Source organism: Euprymna scolopes, chromosome 21 (genome assembly GCF_053919585.1).
Source record: "Euprymna scolopes isolate OS-2025 chromosome 21, ASM5391958v1, whole genome shotgun sequence".
Lineage (NCBI taxonomy): Eukaryota > Metazoa > Mollusca > Cephalopoda > Sepiida > Sepiolidae > Euprymna > Euprymna scolopes.
Genome location: NC_136502.1, coordinates 86,147,849 through 86,164,540, shown reverse-complemented (window position 1 = coordinate 86,164,540; position 16,692 = coordinate 86,147,849). Strand labels below are relative to the sequence as shown.

At 32.8% G+C, this 16,692-nt stretch overlaps 1 protein-coding gene across 5 annotated transcripts in view; it reads right to left on the bottom strand.

The window, feature by feature from the left end:
• The window catches only part of LOC145242534 (protocadherin-17-like), a 218,990-nt gene that overhangs the window by 129,119 nt on the left and 73,179 nt on the right, over positions 1-16,692 (bottom strand). The window lies entirely within an intron of this gene.

The window sequence follows — 16,692 nt, the reverse complement described above, 5'->3', positions numbered from 1 at the left end:
ATTTTTTTCAGATACATCTGCCTTACTTTTAATGCTAGGTTTATTTATGGTGTCTTTTAAATTTAATAAAAACCCTTCAAAATTTGCTGACGAGGAGACCTTGCTTATTAAAAAACTATATGTAATTATTGTTCGTAACTGGATGTTTACCACAATAAAAAGCATTGTTTTCCGAAACGATCGTACAGATAATTGATTTTGTTGTTGTTCCTTCTTATGAAACGGATTTTTAATTTGGTTGAAATTTGATTTTTCAAATTTTAAATTATCAATCACATTACTTAATATATATATATATATATATATATATATATATATATACATAATGTGAGAAAACAAATAATTATTTCCACAGTCAGACAGTGGCTCTTGTGAGCTGCGACGTTGTCTGGCTGTGGGAATAATTATATATATATATATATATATATATATATATATATATATATATATATATATATATATATATATATATATATATATATATATATATATAACTACTTCATTTATATATAAATCCTCAACATATATAAAAACAAGAAACAACCACAGAATTCGCGCATAAGCCTGACGAATCCTATAGTGGATGAAACGCAGAATATTCAGTGTAGCTTAATCCCATATATATTTTATAAATTACTATATATATATATATATATATATATATATATATATATATATATATAATGTGTGTGTATGTGTAAAAAAATAAAATATTTGAAAGAAATTGGATTTAATTTGATTAAATCCTAAGAAATAAGAGAAAAATTTAATAATATGCCCCCTCTCTCTCTCTCTCTCTCTCTCTATATATATATATATATATATATATATATATATATATATAGAGAGAGAGAGAGAGATAGATAGATATATATATAAGCAAACAGTTAATAAAATATGTTAAAAAACATTTAAAATGAGTTAAAAACATATTTAATCTGAAAAGGAAACACTAGATAAGTGGATAGTCCTTAATCCGCGGAGTTTCGAAGAAATACTCTCCTTCTCATCAGAGGGTAGGAATTAGCAAAATGCGGGATCGGATTTTGCATGCAGAAGTATTTGATGAAACAACAAGTAAGTCAAAGATCTTACTTGAAAACAAAATAAGTTAAGATAAAAAATCCAGTGACGGTAAAATCCAAATTTACATTTGGATTTTACCGTCACTGGATTTGGATTTTTACGTCACTTCAAGAAAGTTAAAAGAATTTCCATTTGTACAAGTAAAATCCAAGGAAATCCCGTAATTGGAAGAAGATGGTCCATAATAATCCAAAGGCAGAAATCCATGGAATAATCACAAACATGTGTACAAGGAAAAAAATAATATTAATAAAAGAAAAATAAGATGTGCTTTTCATTCTACTTCCGAGACATAACTATAAATAAAAAAGAAGTTTTACATTTGGATTTTACCGTCACTGGATTTTTTATCTTCCACCAGACTATCCATTCATGTGTAATCACCTTTTTCTTTACCATATTCCCTCTGCTTACCCCATTTTGTTTTCAAGTAAGATCTTTGACTTACTTGTTGCTTCATCAAATACTTCTGCATGCAAAATCCGCATTTTGCTAATTCCTACCCTCTGATGAGAAGGAGAGTATTTCTTCGAAACTCCGCGGATTAAGGACTATCCATTTATCTAGTGTTTCCTTTTCAGATTAAATATTTTTTTAACTCATTTCAAAGTGTTTTTTAACATATTTTATTAACTGTATGCTCATATTATAAGCTTTATTTCCTATTTGGTTTTATCGAGCTTTTATATCTGGCTGAGATAATTTTATAAACATTAATTCTTTAATATTTATAATTGACTTTAATTTTACCACCTTGGATCATTTTAGTAAATTCAATTGTAATTTTCATTATATATATATATATATATATATATATATATATATATATATATATATATATATTTACCAGTGGTGAAAAAACCGGACTAGAGTGCTCAATGTGTAGTCAGAACAGTATATAGGAAATTTATTACTGTGAGTCCAGAATATATATATATATATATATATATATATATATATATATATATATATATATATATATATATATATTATGTATTCATGTAAGGCATAAGTTATAAATGCATTTATATTTTTAAGCAAAATAAATTATTTCTACAAGATTAAAAATGAAGTAAGGTTCAAAGATTCACTTGAAGTGGACACGATTGCAGTTGCTATGGCAACTTATAATTTATTTTTTTAATAAAATATTTTATTGCTAGAACCGCACGATTGTACACCGGAATCAGCAAGGGGTCATTTCTTTATGTACATTAAAAAAAATAATAAACATATACAAACGAAATGATAATAATTTACATTAAAAAAAAAAAAAGAACAATTACAAATATAATATTTATTTATTTACACAGTATGCCTCTTTGGGCAACTATATATTTTGTTAAATATTAATCATATTTCTAAAAAGCCATCAACAATAAAACGAGCAGATTTGATATATAAAAACAGGGAAGCACAAAGATCTTTAACTAATTTCGTTATTCATTTCTTACATGAATGAAAGAAATCCACGTAATATGGAAGATTTAAACAAGAAAACAACAAAAAGAAGGGTTGAGACGAATTATTAAATAAATGCAACCTGCCTCTTGCACGCGTTTTGTAGTAATAGACACATATCAGTTGTTCTGATCTTGAGTGTTATTTGCACTACGTTTCAGCCGATGAAACCTCCGACCCTCTTCAATTGTATCTTGTTGAACTCGGGGATCAACACGGAATTTGGAACGGAACCCTTTATTTAATTCATAGAGGTAGCATGCTCTCGTTTCGTTAGCCAAGTAATTCGCAATTGTATCTTTAGTGTCGCCCGCACTGAGAATTGAACCTTCAACCTCCAGAAAAGTGTAACTTAGAACTAAAATTTACCAAGCAGAGAATCAGAATCAGAGAATATATATATATACATATATATATATATATATATATATATATATATATATATATATATATATATATATATATAGACACCGCCAAAAATGGCCGAAAAATCAAGTTGTTGTTGTTTTTTAAAACGAAATTACATGTATTAAAATCCATTATTTCTGAGTAACTTTTTTTTTTCCAGAAAGATAAAACCCTGAATTTTATCATATAGAAAACAGAATAATGTAAAACGTTTTCTACTATTTTTAATTAAATTTTAAATGTTAAATTTTCCCCAAAAGTTAACAATTGACATTTTTTGTCTTGCACAAAAAACGTACATAAATATTAAAAAAAAAAAGGTTTTTGAAATAATTAATTAATTTATTTGTTGTCTAACTAAGATTTATGGTGTTTTTCTATGAGAATATACAAAAATATTATAATATAAGTACCTGGATTTCAAATAATTCCACTTATTCATATAGGCAACCAGTTACTTCGCGTCGATCTAGACAACGTTTACGTTTGTACTTAATAAAAAGCAAACTATGGAAAACCAAACAGGCCCCCAAAAAATTATTTTTCAGTGACGAAAATTTCAATGTATTATTAACGCTGAGGCTGGCCAGTACCAGATGGGTGACCATTTGTATGAGTTTGGTTTTTAATGTGTATGTGTGTGGGGCCAGGCTCCCCCAAATGGGGGGGGGGGCAATTTAAAGCAGAATAAAAAAAATTATTTCAGCGCGTTTGGTCCACCGTAGTCGAAAAGCGGCAAACGTTTTCAAACGGGATCGAAAAAATGATGCTATTTTTAACACAAAGGGCACAATATTTATCGAATTTTTTTTGTATCGATTTTTCAAAGCATGCCCTGTTTAATAATGGTCATGCATTATTCGGCTCGCTAAAAAAAAATTGTTAATTTATTTATCAAAGATTTTAAAATGGCTTTTTTCGTATAAATATTAATTTTTTGTTTTTGTTTTGCTTAACTTAAATTAATTATTTTACTTCACCGAATTTCACACTTCAAAACTCGAAAGCGGGATAATTAAACACAATCGAAGTTCTGATATTCAGACGTCAAAATAAGGTATGCAAACAATTTTTTTTTAAATCTATGATCCTGTCCCTTATAACAACACAATATGTTTTGTTCAGATTCAGATGATTATTTTAAGCATATTTGGAACCCCCTCAAAACAAAGGGGGGTTTTGTAAGCAAAAAAAAAAAAAAAAATATATATATATATATATATATATATATATATATATATATAAATATCGTTTCTGAAAAATAAGTACACTGTTATAAAGGTCATTCTTCTCTTAATAATCGCTGAAAATTTCGTATTGATTGGATAATTACCTGATTTTTGGTAGATTTTTAAAAAGACGGTCCGTCAAAAAGTACTTAGTTGCCCCTCCCCCCAGTTTTGGCAGTGCCTATATATATGATAATAAAACATTATTAATTCACTACCCTCATAGCAGCAGCCTAATAGCGCAACGGTTAGAAGCTCCGACTGTCATTTGGGCAGTCGGGTTTCGATCCTGGCTTGAGGTAGTTGCTTGTCTAGCCGCATTGATGAAATGCGAAACAGTACTGTATGTGGATTACTAATGCTCCCTATTTTGGGTTGAGCATATTGGGAAGTGATATACCATTAGCATATTAAGCGATGCTCTTTGTGTAAACAAATTGAGCTTAGATGTCGAAACATTGTTAATTCACTACCCTCATTTGGCTTGAGATAGTTGCTTGTCTAGTCGCACTATCATTAGTGCGACTAAATATATATATATATATATATATATATATATATATATATATGTATATGAGCTGTGAAACACCGAAACAATACTGTATATTGATGTATGTGGATATATATATGTGTGTATATATATTATTTATTCATATATATTATTTTATTTTATATATATATATATATGTATATATATATATATTATATATATATCTTTTTCTTTTTTTACATCCACGCATAATAGAAATTTAAGAAAAGTCTGAAATTTAATCTTATCTCGTTGGAGTATCTTCTATTGAATTAAGACAATTGTGGAATATTTTCAAGCATTAGAAAAAAATCCTGAACGGAAGAAAGAAAAAAAATCTAGAACAAAACATTCTCGATCCGCCATTATCTTAGAAAAACTGACACGCGATCTTGTCGGAAAAGAATCTGTAGTTGATTAAAAGAAAAAAAATCATGATGTAAGTAAAATGTAAGAAACATTCATTTCCTTTAGTCTTTAACAAAAGTCGGATAATAGCAGACAAAGGAAGAAGAAAAAAATGATAAAAAACGAACGTAAAAAATATTTTTGATGAATATTGTTTTTTTTTTTTTGTTTTTTTTTTTTGGTAGGAGCGAGTTTGAAAATTAATGCTTTTCCTTTGTTTTACAAGACAAAAGAATAAATAAGATTACTTAGTATCATTTCCATTCTTCGGACTACTGTTCTCATCTTGAGTATTATTTTCACAACGTTTCAGTTGATGTAACTTCCAATCTTCTGCAGACGTATCTTGCCGAACTCGATAATCTTTCTGTCGAACTCGATAATCTGCGCAGAATTTCGAACGGAATCCTTTATTGAATTCACTTCCCAACAAGACGAGAACAATAATCTGAAGAGTTCAAACAATACGAATTACTAAATATTCAACATCTTTTTTTATTGATAACACCAAACGCAACAAAATAACATTTGGTTTTAATACTATACGTGGTATGCATGTTACATCGTTTTTATGGAAATCTACTCCATTCCTATATAGCATGGACTCTTCCTGACTCTATGACCAAATAGAAGACGCGAGAAGAGAAGCGAGTGAGGAAGCAGCCTCTGTCAATCCATTATTTCTGTACTTTTTATTATTAAAATTTTCTTTTTAATTACCTGCTGTTTGTATTACCATACTTTGGGGTAATTACGCCAAATCCGAGGGTAACTGCGCCAACTAAAAAAAAAAGGGCTCTTTATATGCGTGGTTGCTAAAGGATCACTTTTAGAAAGTTGGCGCAATTACCCCGGACTTGGCGCATTTACTCCAAAGTCCTTTAAGGTAAAATAAAAATAAAAATAAAATAAAAACACAACAACAATAATAATAATAATAATAATAATAATAATAATAATAATAATAATAATAATAATAATAATAATAATAATAATAACAACAATTGTATATACGTAATAACAATAGTCTCTGTTACAATACTTTGGAATATAATGGGGTAGATATTTATTTGCTGCCCACAACAGCAAAATGTGGCACAATGCCGGAAGGTAGAGAACAGGCGAGCTCCCCTAAAGAAGCACTTTCGCCTCAACAAAAATTGCCTGGGCATTCCCCGGTAGGGGCGCCTCAGGCGACAAGCAATTAACTTGCCTCACTGGAAAGCCCAGTGGCAAGGCCTGGGAGGGTGGACCTCCTAGGTAGTACCCAAGCGGTGTACCTTAGTTTGAGGTGCTGGACCGGTTCCCGGCCCCTCACCTGTCGAGCTGAGTGTCAAGATGGGATCCTTGACGAATACGTCTACCCTGTCTCCCTGCAGCCGAAGCCGCTAGGAGATACATAGTCGGGGAAAAAATTATATTATATAAAATTTATATATATTTATAAACGATGCTGCTGGAAACTGCCGAATCGAATTAATTCCCGTTCTGCTACCAACCAATCAGAAACCAGAATTGCTCCATAAATATTAAACCTTTCTGTAGCAATTTCGCATGTGCTTTTTCCGTTTAAACACCGGTAGAATCTTTTGCTCTGTGGATTCCAACTCGAGAACTGTCTACTGCAAACCAGTCAACTCCCAGGACGTGTAGAACAACGAACCATCGGAAACTGCTCTGTCTACTGCTGAGGCCGCCGAGATATATTATTAACATTATGTTAATAATATATCTCGGCGGCCTCGCTACTGCAAACCAGTCACCTCTCAGGACTTGTGTAGAACAACGAATCACCGGAAACTGTTCTGAAACTAAACATGGCTTACACTTCTAGAGTCACTCTCTTTCTCGACGGCACAATCACGCTAACATACAGGTTCTAGTCAGATCACTGAAGTTAAGCAACAATGAGCCTGGTCAGTACCAGATAGGTGACCATTTGGGAATAACAGGCCCTGTATGTGCTCTCTGCTTTTCTCGGCAATGTTTTTAGTCGTCCTGAAATTTCTACTTGCCACCGGTATTTAGCAGTGCCGACCCAGGAGAGGTATGGTTGAGGATTGCGCAACTCGTGCCACAAAAATTTCACGCCCAAGTCACAGCATCATCAGTGATGTTTCTTGGTATTCATCGAAATCGATGGACGAGCATCACACACACACACACACACACACACACACACACACACACACACACACACACACACACGCATGTATATACATACGAGGATCAGAGAGGTTATAATAACTGAATTTATTCATTCGCGACCTGACAGTTTCATCTCCCTGTTTCAGATATTGACGCTGTGGGACTCTAAGAAATTAACCCCTGTCATGAGCGTGCTTCAGAGGCAGAGATACGTCACTGAATTTATTCATGCAGAAAATGTTGAACACTTACGAAGCCGATGCAGTTGATGTCAGCACAGTTAGGGGATGGGCTTGTCGATTTCAGAATGGCGACAGAGATGTGAGTGGCAAAGAATGTCCCGGACTTTTGCGTCCGAGGTATCAAAAGGGGCTCGTAAAAGTGCATTGAGAATGGTGGTGACTATGTAGAAAAATAAATTCTAGAACACAAAAGGTTGCCCGTTTTAATAGTACCCTTCCATTTCAGTAGCTCTTCAACGTTGATTCGTCAGACTATTGGATGGAATTGGTGTTGTCACAAGTTTTTATATATTAACACGGTATTCAATTGTTTACCAATCAGATTTATTGTTATTTGCACATTTAATCGCAGCCAATGAGTGCGCGTTTATCAGGTGCATGCTCACTGTACCTCTACTTCATCCCTTTTTTTGTTCGTTTTTTTCTTTATGTTTTAATCTGGAAAGGTTCAGATATGTTCATTTATATATTATTTATATTAGTTTATATATTTATTAAGTATTATTATTATTATTATTATTATTATTATTATTATTATTATTATTATTATTATTGTTGTTGTTGTTTTGTTATTATTATTGTTATTTGTTTTATTATATTTATATATTATATATGTTTTATGTGTTGTTATCCTAAGGTAAAATTTATTTTTTGTATGCATACGTTTGCTATTTTGCTTCTGCAGTTTAATAAATCTTGGCGTGCGTTAAAAAGATTTATTAGCCAGAAAAATTGAAACAGTAAACGTATGCATTATACGCACGCACACACACACACACACACACACACACACACACACACACACACACACACACACACACACACACGTTATATATGTGTGTGTGTGTGTGTGTGGAGAGTGAGAACGAGAGAGAGAGAGAGAGAGAGAGAGAGAGAGAGAGAGAGAGAGAGAGAGAGAGAGAGAGAGAGAGAGAGAGAGAGAGAGAGAAAGGGGATAGAAAAATTCATTCAATATCGGATATTTATTAATTCATGTATTATATTATTGACCGGTTAATCAGCCGATGTTATGATAATGTGAATCGACCGGAGACTCAACATGGTTTCAAGCTGGGAGTGCGGATCCGGGCGAAAAAAAATGATGTTACCTTTTAAATTAATAGTTATATTTTCACGCGCACGCACACACACACATACATATATTTGGCTAGAAGTTAATTTACCGTATGTAAATCCCGAAGATTAAATTAATAACGGTTTTAGAAGTATGGCGTGGTTTGCTTGAAGCATTGTTAAAGAATAAAAGGTGTTTTTGAAGGCTTACAACGCAGGAATGAATAGTCGTTACGAGCAGATAAATAAATAAATAAATAATTCAATATTTTTTTTTTCATACTATTTTTTTAAATTTATTTACTTATCCACCTGAATTTTTTTTTAAAAATAAGTACTATCCACAGTTAAAAAAAAATTCAGGTAAATAAAAAGAAATTATTGAATTATTTATTTATCTGCTCATAACGACTGTTCATTCTTGCATTGTAAGCATTCAAAAATATATTTTAACAACGCTTTTGTTTAATGTAAGTAAATTAAATAATGGATATTTTAATAATATTATAAGAATGAAAATTTAATGTGGACATTTGTTTACGAGAAAAATAAATATGTATTGCTGACAGTTGCGTGCGTTATATGAGTAGCTTTAGTTTCGTAAATTTAGTTAAGAACTTTTGATGGGCTAATTGTAACTCATTAAATTTTGAAGGGTTTATTATTATTATTATTATTATTATTATTATTATTATTATTATTATTATTATTATTATTAGGAATATCATATCAGACTTTGTGAATAATTCTTTGCTTTTAGTGTTAAACCAAAATACGCAACCTTCAGAAGTATGGCCGAGATCTGATAAATCAAATATGGCGCTATAAAATAGCGTCTTCTCGTAAGTTTTGAATTCAATTTTTTTGGAAGGGTGCCTATATACTCTATAATTAGTAAGGTTTTTTTTTTATTTTTATGATTTTGTGGACTTTAAAAGATTTCCATTTCCTTCATCATATCCTTTTTATTCCAAGCGAAGCAGAAACAAAACAAAAAAACCTCTCTACCTGTTTGTTTTTCGAGGAACACAAATCTTTCTCTAATGAGTTGTTTGGTGAACTTCCGCTATTCAATGAAACACGTGTAAGACGTATTAGATAAACATATGAATAAAATACTATGAGAATTACGCCACCTTTTAATTTATATAGTAAGTTATAAAATATATATGGCGATTAAGCTCCACTGAATATTCCGCGTTTCATCCACTCTAAGACTCTTCAGGCTTAAGTTATATTTTATAACTTACTAACTAGCTCTACCTACGTATTGAGCACTTTTGAAGTAAATACTTAAAGTTTACGCATAAATTTATACTTTCGTATATTAATTTTATGTGGGTAAATGAAGTAGTTATATATATATATATATATATATATATATATATATATATATATATATATATATATATATATATAAAGCTGAATGTCTGTGTGTGTATGTGTGTGTGTGTGTGTGTGTGTGTGTGTGTGTCTGGTCAGGAATAGGCTCCTATATGGTTGACTATTTTACAAAACTGATTACATATAATGATAGAAGATGTATCGAGACACAGGAATGGGTATGTTTGATCTGGCAGAACGGTGGTTCATTAAAATTGTGGGGTCTGCGTTCGCGCCTGGTCCACAAACTATGGAAATAAAAAAATTTAAAAATTAAAAAAAAAACGTTTACAAGTGTTTTTGATGTAGATGTACATAATAATACTTTGATAAGTATGTTTTAACTTAAATAGGGATGGTATAATAAAATTGTGGGGTCTGCGTTCGCGCCTGGCCTCCATAGAATGGAAATAGGCACAAACTTTAATAAAGACTTTTCATATCTATCTGCGTAAGTATACTTTGATAATTATGTTTCAGTTTGAAGAAATATGGTATAATAAAATTATGGGGTGTTCGTTCGCACCTGACCTCCATAGAATGGAAATATGTCACAAAGTTTAACAAGTTTTTTTAATATAGATCCACAGAATATTGCAATAAGCGTTTCAGTGTGAACAAGTATGGTATAATAAATTATGGGGTTTATCTATTTCATTTTTACTTTCATGATATTTTGCTTCGGTTTTGATATCCCCAAATTCGAAGCTATCTCTTTACAACCCTTCCTTTTCATAACCTATCATACTTTCATAAATCAGAGTCCATTTTCTGTAAGCTTGTTTTGTAACCCAGTCAACGACGGGTACTTTTGCTAGTATATATATATATATATATATATATATATATATATATATATATATATATATTGCATGTAACAAAGCTGCTGACGCCTATTTAGCAGCAGCCACGTGACATATACGCAAATAACCAAGCCAGTGCACGAGATTATGTCAAAGCAGAGAAGGATAAGGAAAACAAAAACAGGGAATAAAAAGACATAATTTTGTAGAAGGACCAGCAAGACAAGCCGGTGTGAGATGGACATGTGGTCTATGGCGGCATAAGAAATTTTTGAGCACATATCAAGACAGCAGGATTTTGTTAACTACATGACGAACTAAATGTCTTTTATAACAAGATGCAATGCATTATTTTGGAAAGTACCATGAATAAATGCCTTTTATTTTAATTGGTAAAAACTGATTAGAATTTCTTTTCTTTTTTTTTTGTTTCTTTGCTACTTGGTTCTTATATAGATAGAGGATTGCATCGGTATTGAAATACCTACTGGAAAGGTAGAGTGATTCAACCATTTTTTCTGGCGATATTGGCAACAGACTGGAAACTGAATTTTTCAGTTATCATAACATCTTTGATCCATTTGGATAGCATAAAAAATAGGACGATTTAGTTTTCGATCGTCCCTCGTATATATGTATACATATACATATACATATAATGTAGGTGTGTGTGTGTGTATGTGTGTGTGTGTGTATGTGTGTGTGTGTGTTTATTCCATTTCGGATCAGGAGTGAAGGTCAGTCCCAGAAACTTGTTAACACATGGAGTTTCCCCAAGACAAGAGCTATTCCTTTCAGTTGGGGTGTGATGAGGTTACATCGATTATGATGAAATGAGAGAAGCTAGGTTGTGTGTGTGTGTGTGTGTGTGTGTGTGTGTGTGTGCGTTGAAACTCTAAAATTTATTATGAAAAATAATAGGATCCATACACCATGAATAAGCCTACACTAAATGAATAGTTTTACGGCATATAAAACCTGGCGCAGTGGATAAAGCCGTTAAGCCTCTACTGTTCCAGATGAGCATTGTCTGAAGATAGCGGTTTCAATCCTATCCAAGCAGGCCAGAGGATTAGTTGCCGAAAACGTGGTGAGAAAACAACCATGGAAAGCAATAATTACTATCCCGTCATGGTTAATCACCTGAAGAAGGTCGGAGGATTAGTTGGCCGGAACGTGGTGAAACAGCAATAACTATGAAGATGAAGATAACAGTCGGCAAAAAGAATTGGTGCACAAATTATGAAAGCCTCATCTCAAAGGATTCCAAAACAAACAAAAAATAAAACCTTCCAAGGTGTAATGCTTCAAATGCTTAATATCTTCAAATATTTACGATGTCTGCTTTATGTATATACGAATTTGCATACGGGTGGATGTAGTTTCATATTATACCACCGATTGATTCTAAGTAATTCGTAGTTATTAATTTACTAGCAGGCCGTCCGGCATTGCCCGGTCCTAAAATACGCTTAAATATGATATTTTGATTAATGCATGTTTCGTATTTATTATTATATTATATTGGACCCAATATATAGTAATGATTAAAAAAAAAAAGAAAGAAATGACTTGTGCTCCACCACCGAGAATCGAAACCAAAACGTTTAGCTTACGATTTACTTTTTCCTTTGACATTAATGAAAACATGTTTACTGTAAAACTAAAAATAAAAACATGAACCAATAGCTCTTACGTTACGCATGCATATTCGTAATACCGTCGTTCGACCTCCACCTGGCAAATTTCATTTGTTTAATTTTCACACTTTTGCACCGATTTTCCCCGACTAAAACCCCAAATAAAAAAGTTTCGTATGAGTTCGAATACCCTATATATGAAGTTTCATGTCTGTTAACCAAAATCTGACAAAAGAGTTAGGTAAGAAACTTTTTTGAAACAAAAACATATACGCATACAACAATATATACCTATAAAAAGAATTTTGTTTACTATAAGCTTTTTACGCAACTATTACACAAGTCATGTAGAATATCTGCATGAATATAATTAATAATTAACTAAAGATGATCATCTCATGAGAAACCGAAAAAACTAATAGGGAATTAATTAAAATGAATGTTTAAAAGAATATGCAAATTACCTAGATCGTTTGCAGATTTCCACAACCCATATATAATAAAATTGTATTTTCTTTTTAAATAAATAGAGGAAAGGTTTGCCTTTTTTTTTTTCTTATTGGCCTTCGGGCCAAGATCTTTTTTCTGTTATCAAAGTGATATGCGGGGCAACCCCCACATATCAGACCATTGCTCTTGAGCAATCCATTTTGGTCAATGTAGGGGTAACCCTTCATACCAATTGTCACTATTCAGTTCCCCCTTGGGAGAGCTGGTCTCACTCTCCACATTAAAAAAAACGGCCTTGTGCCTAATTTGCTCAGTGGAGAAGCAAATAAATAATTAAATCGAAAAAAAAAAGGGTTTTTAATATGAATATAAATACACAAAATAACCAAATTTATAGGAGTATATATTTGTAGATTGGGATTGGGATATTGACAGGTACTACCACTTCAAGTCAAAGTGGACCTCAGGCTAATGATCATCTGAAATTGACAAAATAAAGTCCGGACTACCGGATGTAGTTTGATGTTATGCACAGGGCGGATACAAATTGGTCTGCAATAAGTATTAAGTAAACTTAACTTTGCCGCCATCTTTCTATATACTTTTGGAGCATTTCTCATACAATTTTAAGATCAAAGGCAATTGTGCTGATCTTTGACCCTGGCTGCAGCTGCGTTGCCCTGGTTACCTGTTTGGTCAGAATTCACAGGATACCCAATTTTAGTTGGCAAAAGTTGAAAGTATGTTTCCAGGCAGTTTGCATATCAATTGGAATCAATGTTTGGTCAAAGAAAATAAAAAAAATTATATATATATATATATATATATATATATATATATATATATATATATATATATATATATATATATATATATATATATATAAGTTTGGTGCAAAATAATGTCGTTTTTTGACGTTCAACTTCAAAAGATCATAACTCCTTTCATAATAAACTTTATTCATCGAAATAAGAACCATGAGAATCGACACATTTTTGTCAACGAGAAACAAGTTTATTTATCTCATTAGCATAGAAATCCGGAGTTCTGGGAGCGATGAATTCATTGAAGGCTAATTCGAAACATTTTTCACGTAGGAAGTTGTCGAGTTGCTTGAAAAAGTGATAATCAGTGGGCGAGAGGTCCGGTGAATATGGCGGATGAGTGAGAGTTTCATAGTCCTATTTGTTCAGCTTCTGCAGAGTCAGTTGAGCAACATGCAGGTGAGTGTTGTCATGGAGAAGAATTGGTCTCTTCATATTGACCAATTTCGGGCACATACGTTGGAACTTCTGGTGCGTTTTGTCAATTTTATATTTTTATATATAAGTTAACAAATTTACCGAATTTCCATTATAAACGATTACTTTATTGTCCAATTGTCTACTGTACACTCTTTAACCCTTATCCTCGAGAGGCCTCTTAGCCTTGATAAGTGGTGATGCCTTTGTAAAAAAAAAAAGAAAAGAAAAAAAAGCACCCGTTAGCCCCCCTCTAGTATCCCACAGCGGTTTAATGGCGAAATAAAAAATCATAATAGGCGAATATTTCTTTCTCACCCCCCCCCTCTCACCGTTCTTTCTCTTTACAGTTTCACAGCAGTTAATGTTTGGGGCTAAAATTATTTGTTCCTTTCTTCATCCTCTCCCATCGCTCTTTACAATATTCAAGCAGTTGCTGCTTTGAGAAAGAGTTCTTTCCCAACTCTCTATTTACAAAACTTAACTGATTTAGTCAAATAGTTGGCCATTTTCCATTCCTTATTCTGTCAGTAGTCAATGAAAACAGTTGAAATAATAGCAAATATAAAAAAATGTTTTTTATTAAATGTTTTCTGTTGTTTATGAGGAGAGTGGAATATTTGACCTAATATTTGACCTAATATTTGACCTAATATTTGACCGCTTAGTTCCGTAGATGTCAATCTTTTGGACTACTATGTATGGAGAATAAATGAGAAGAACATTCCCTAAATTACATAAAAATCGGCATTGTATTTTTTTAAAATTTTATTTTTATAATGTATCAGTTTATCAAATATTGGATACTATAATATATACAGGTGTCAGGGAGCTGTACGCCTCTGCCTTGCACAGTTCCAGGTCATCCTTGGACAAGGTGTAGCACCTGTTAGCCTCCCTCTAGTATCCCACAGGGTTACCATAAAGGGGGTAGTGGAACTTCTCAGCTATGTTGAAGGCAATCCATCTAGGATAAGGCGTTGAATAGTATTCTGGGCAACGCCGGGATTAGTGCTCACACGCATATGAAGCTGGCTGCACACACGCAAATATTGTTGACAAGTCTTCAAACCAAGAAATGTCATAAAAAATCATAACAATAGGGAAGAATATACAAAAAACCTGGAATTCAACATTCTTTAGTTGACCAAGTTTCGAAAATGTAAATAATCATTTGGAATGCGGTTTTGATTGACAATTGAGGGAAACAGATCGAATTCGGAAAAAGACAGAGAGAAAAAAGATCAGCGGAGGAAGTCGGCCTTTGTCACCAGTTGTCAACAAGCCACCTAGTATTGGACATCGCTCTCCCATCTCCTTCCCCCCCCTCTCTCTCTCTCTCCGTCTATAGCATACGGTGGAAGTATTTTGGAGAGAATAAATAGTCACTTTTTTATATACCCCAAATTGACAGTGTTTGTTATATACATTCGTTGAGCAGTTTGGCATACGATTGATGAAATAAATAGATGACACGGTTAAAAACCAAAGAACTACAGCATAACGTAAACTCTGATAAAAAAACTAAACTGGAGAGAAAGAGTATGTTAGTCGTGTCAGGCAATCTTCCAGTGATGATATCACAAGCAAAACACCTGCTTCCAATTTGTCACGAGCCATCACGGAAGTAGTAAGGCTTATAGAACTGTCACGAGAATGCTCAGGTCAGCTTGCAATCTGGCGTAACCGAAGATAGTGAAACATAATAAAGAAACATTCTAGACATGCTCATAGCATTACAGCACTTGCATTTATGCGGAAAGTACAGCACACAGTTGGTGGTAATCATAGGATATCCATTAAGTCAATCGCAACTAAATGGTGTCCACAGCGATATAAGTTACAAATTGTATGTGATCAATAAAAATCATTTTATGCCAGAAAAAGTAAAAAAAAAAGTCACTTAATCAAAGCTAATAGACTCACAAATACAGAAATGGATAGTATAAAATTTCAGGATTACATGACCTCTAATATTTATTTACGTTATGCGGATTTAATGGCGAAATAAAAAATTATAATAGGCGAATATTTCTTTCTTTCTCCCCCCCCCTTCACCGTTCTTTCTCTATACAGTTTCACAGCAGTTAATGTTTTGGGCTAAAATTATTTATCTCTTTCTTCACCCTCTCCCATCACCCTTTACAATATTCAAACAGTTGCTGCCTTTTTTTTTTTTTTTAATTACATTTTCACCCCAAACAAGGCACATTGCCACTTTGATGTAGGGGGCTACTATCAGGGACATAAGCTACAGGGATACTATGTGGAGAGTGGGGCAGCAAGATGTCGGTTCACATTACGCTTGAACTTCTGCATGTCAGTACAGTTGGGGAAGCAGGAACCCAGAAGGGAATTCCAAATTCTAGCGGTTCTGGGGAAGAAACTACTGGAGTAGAAGGCTCTCTTACATCTAGGGATCTCAACTGTGAAGGGGTGGGATCTTGCTGCTTGTCGGGTTTGTCGGGAGTATTTACATCGAGGGGGTACAAGTGCTTGCAGTTCGATGGAGCATTCACCGTTAAATTACTTGTAGAACAGGCAGAGGGATGCTACATTTCGTCGATGGGACAGAGGCTGAAGCTTAGAT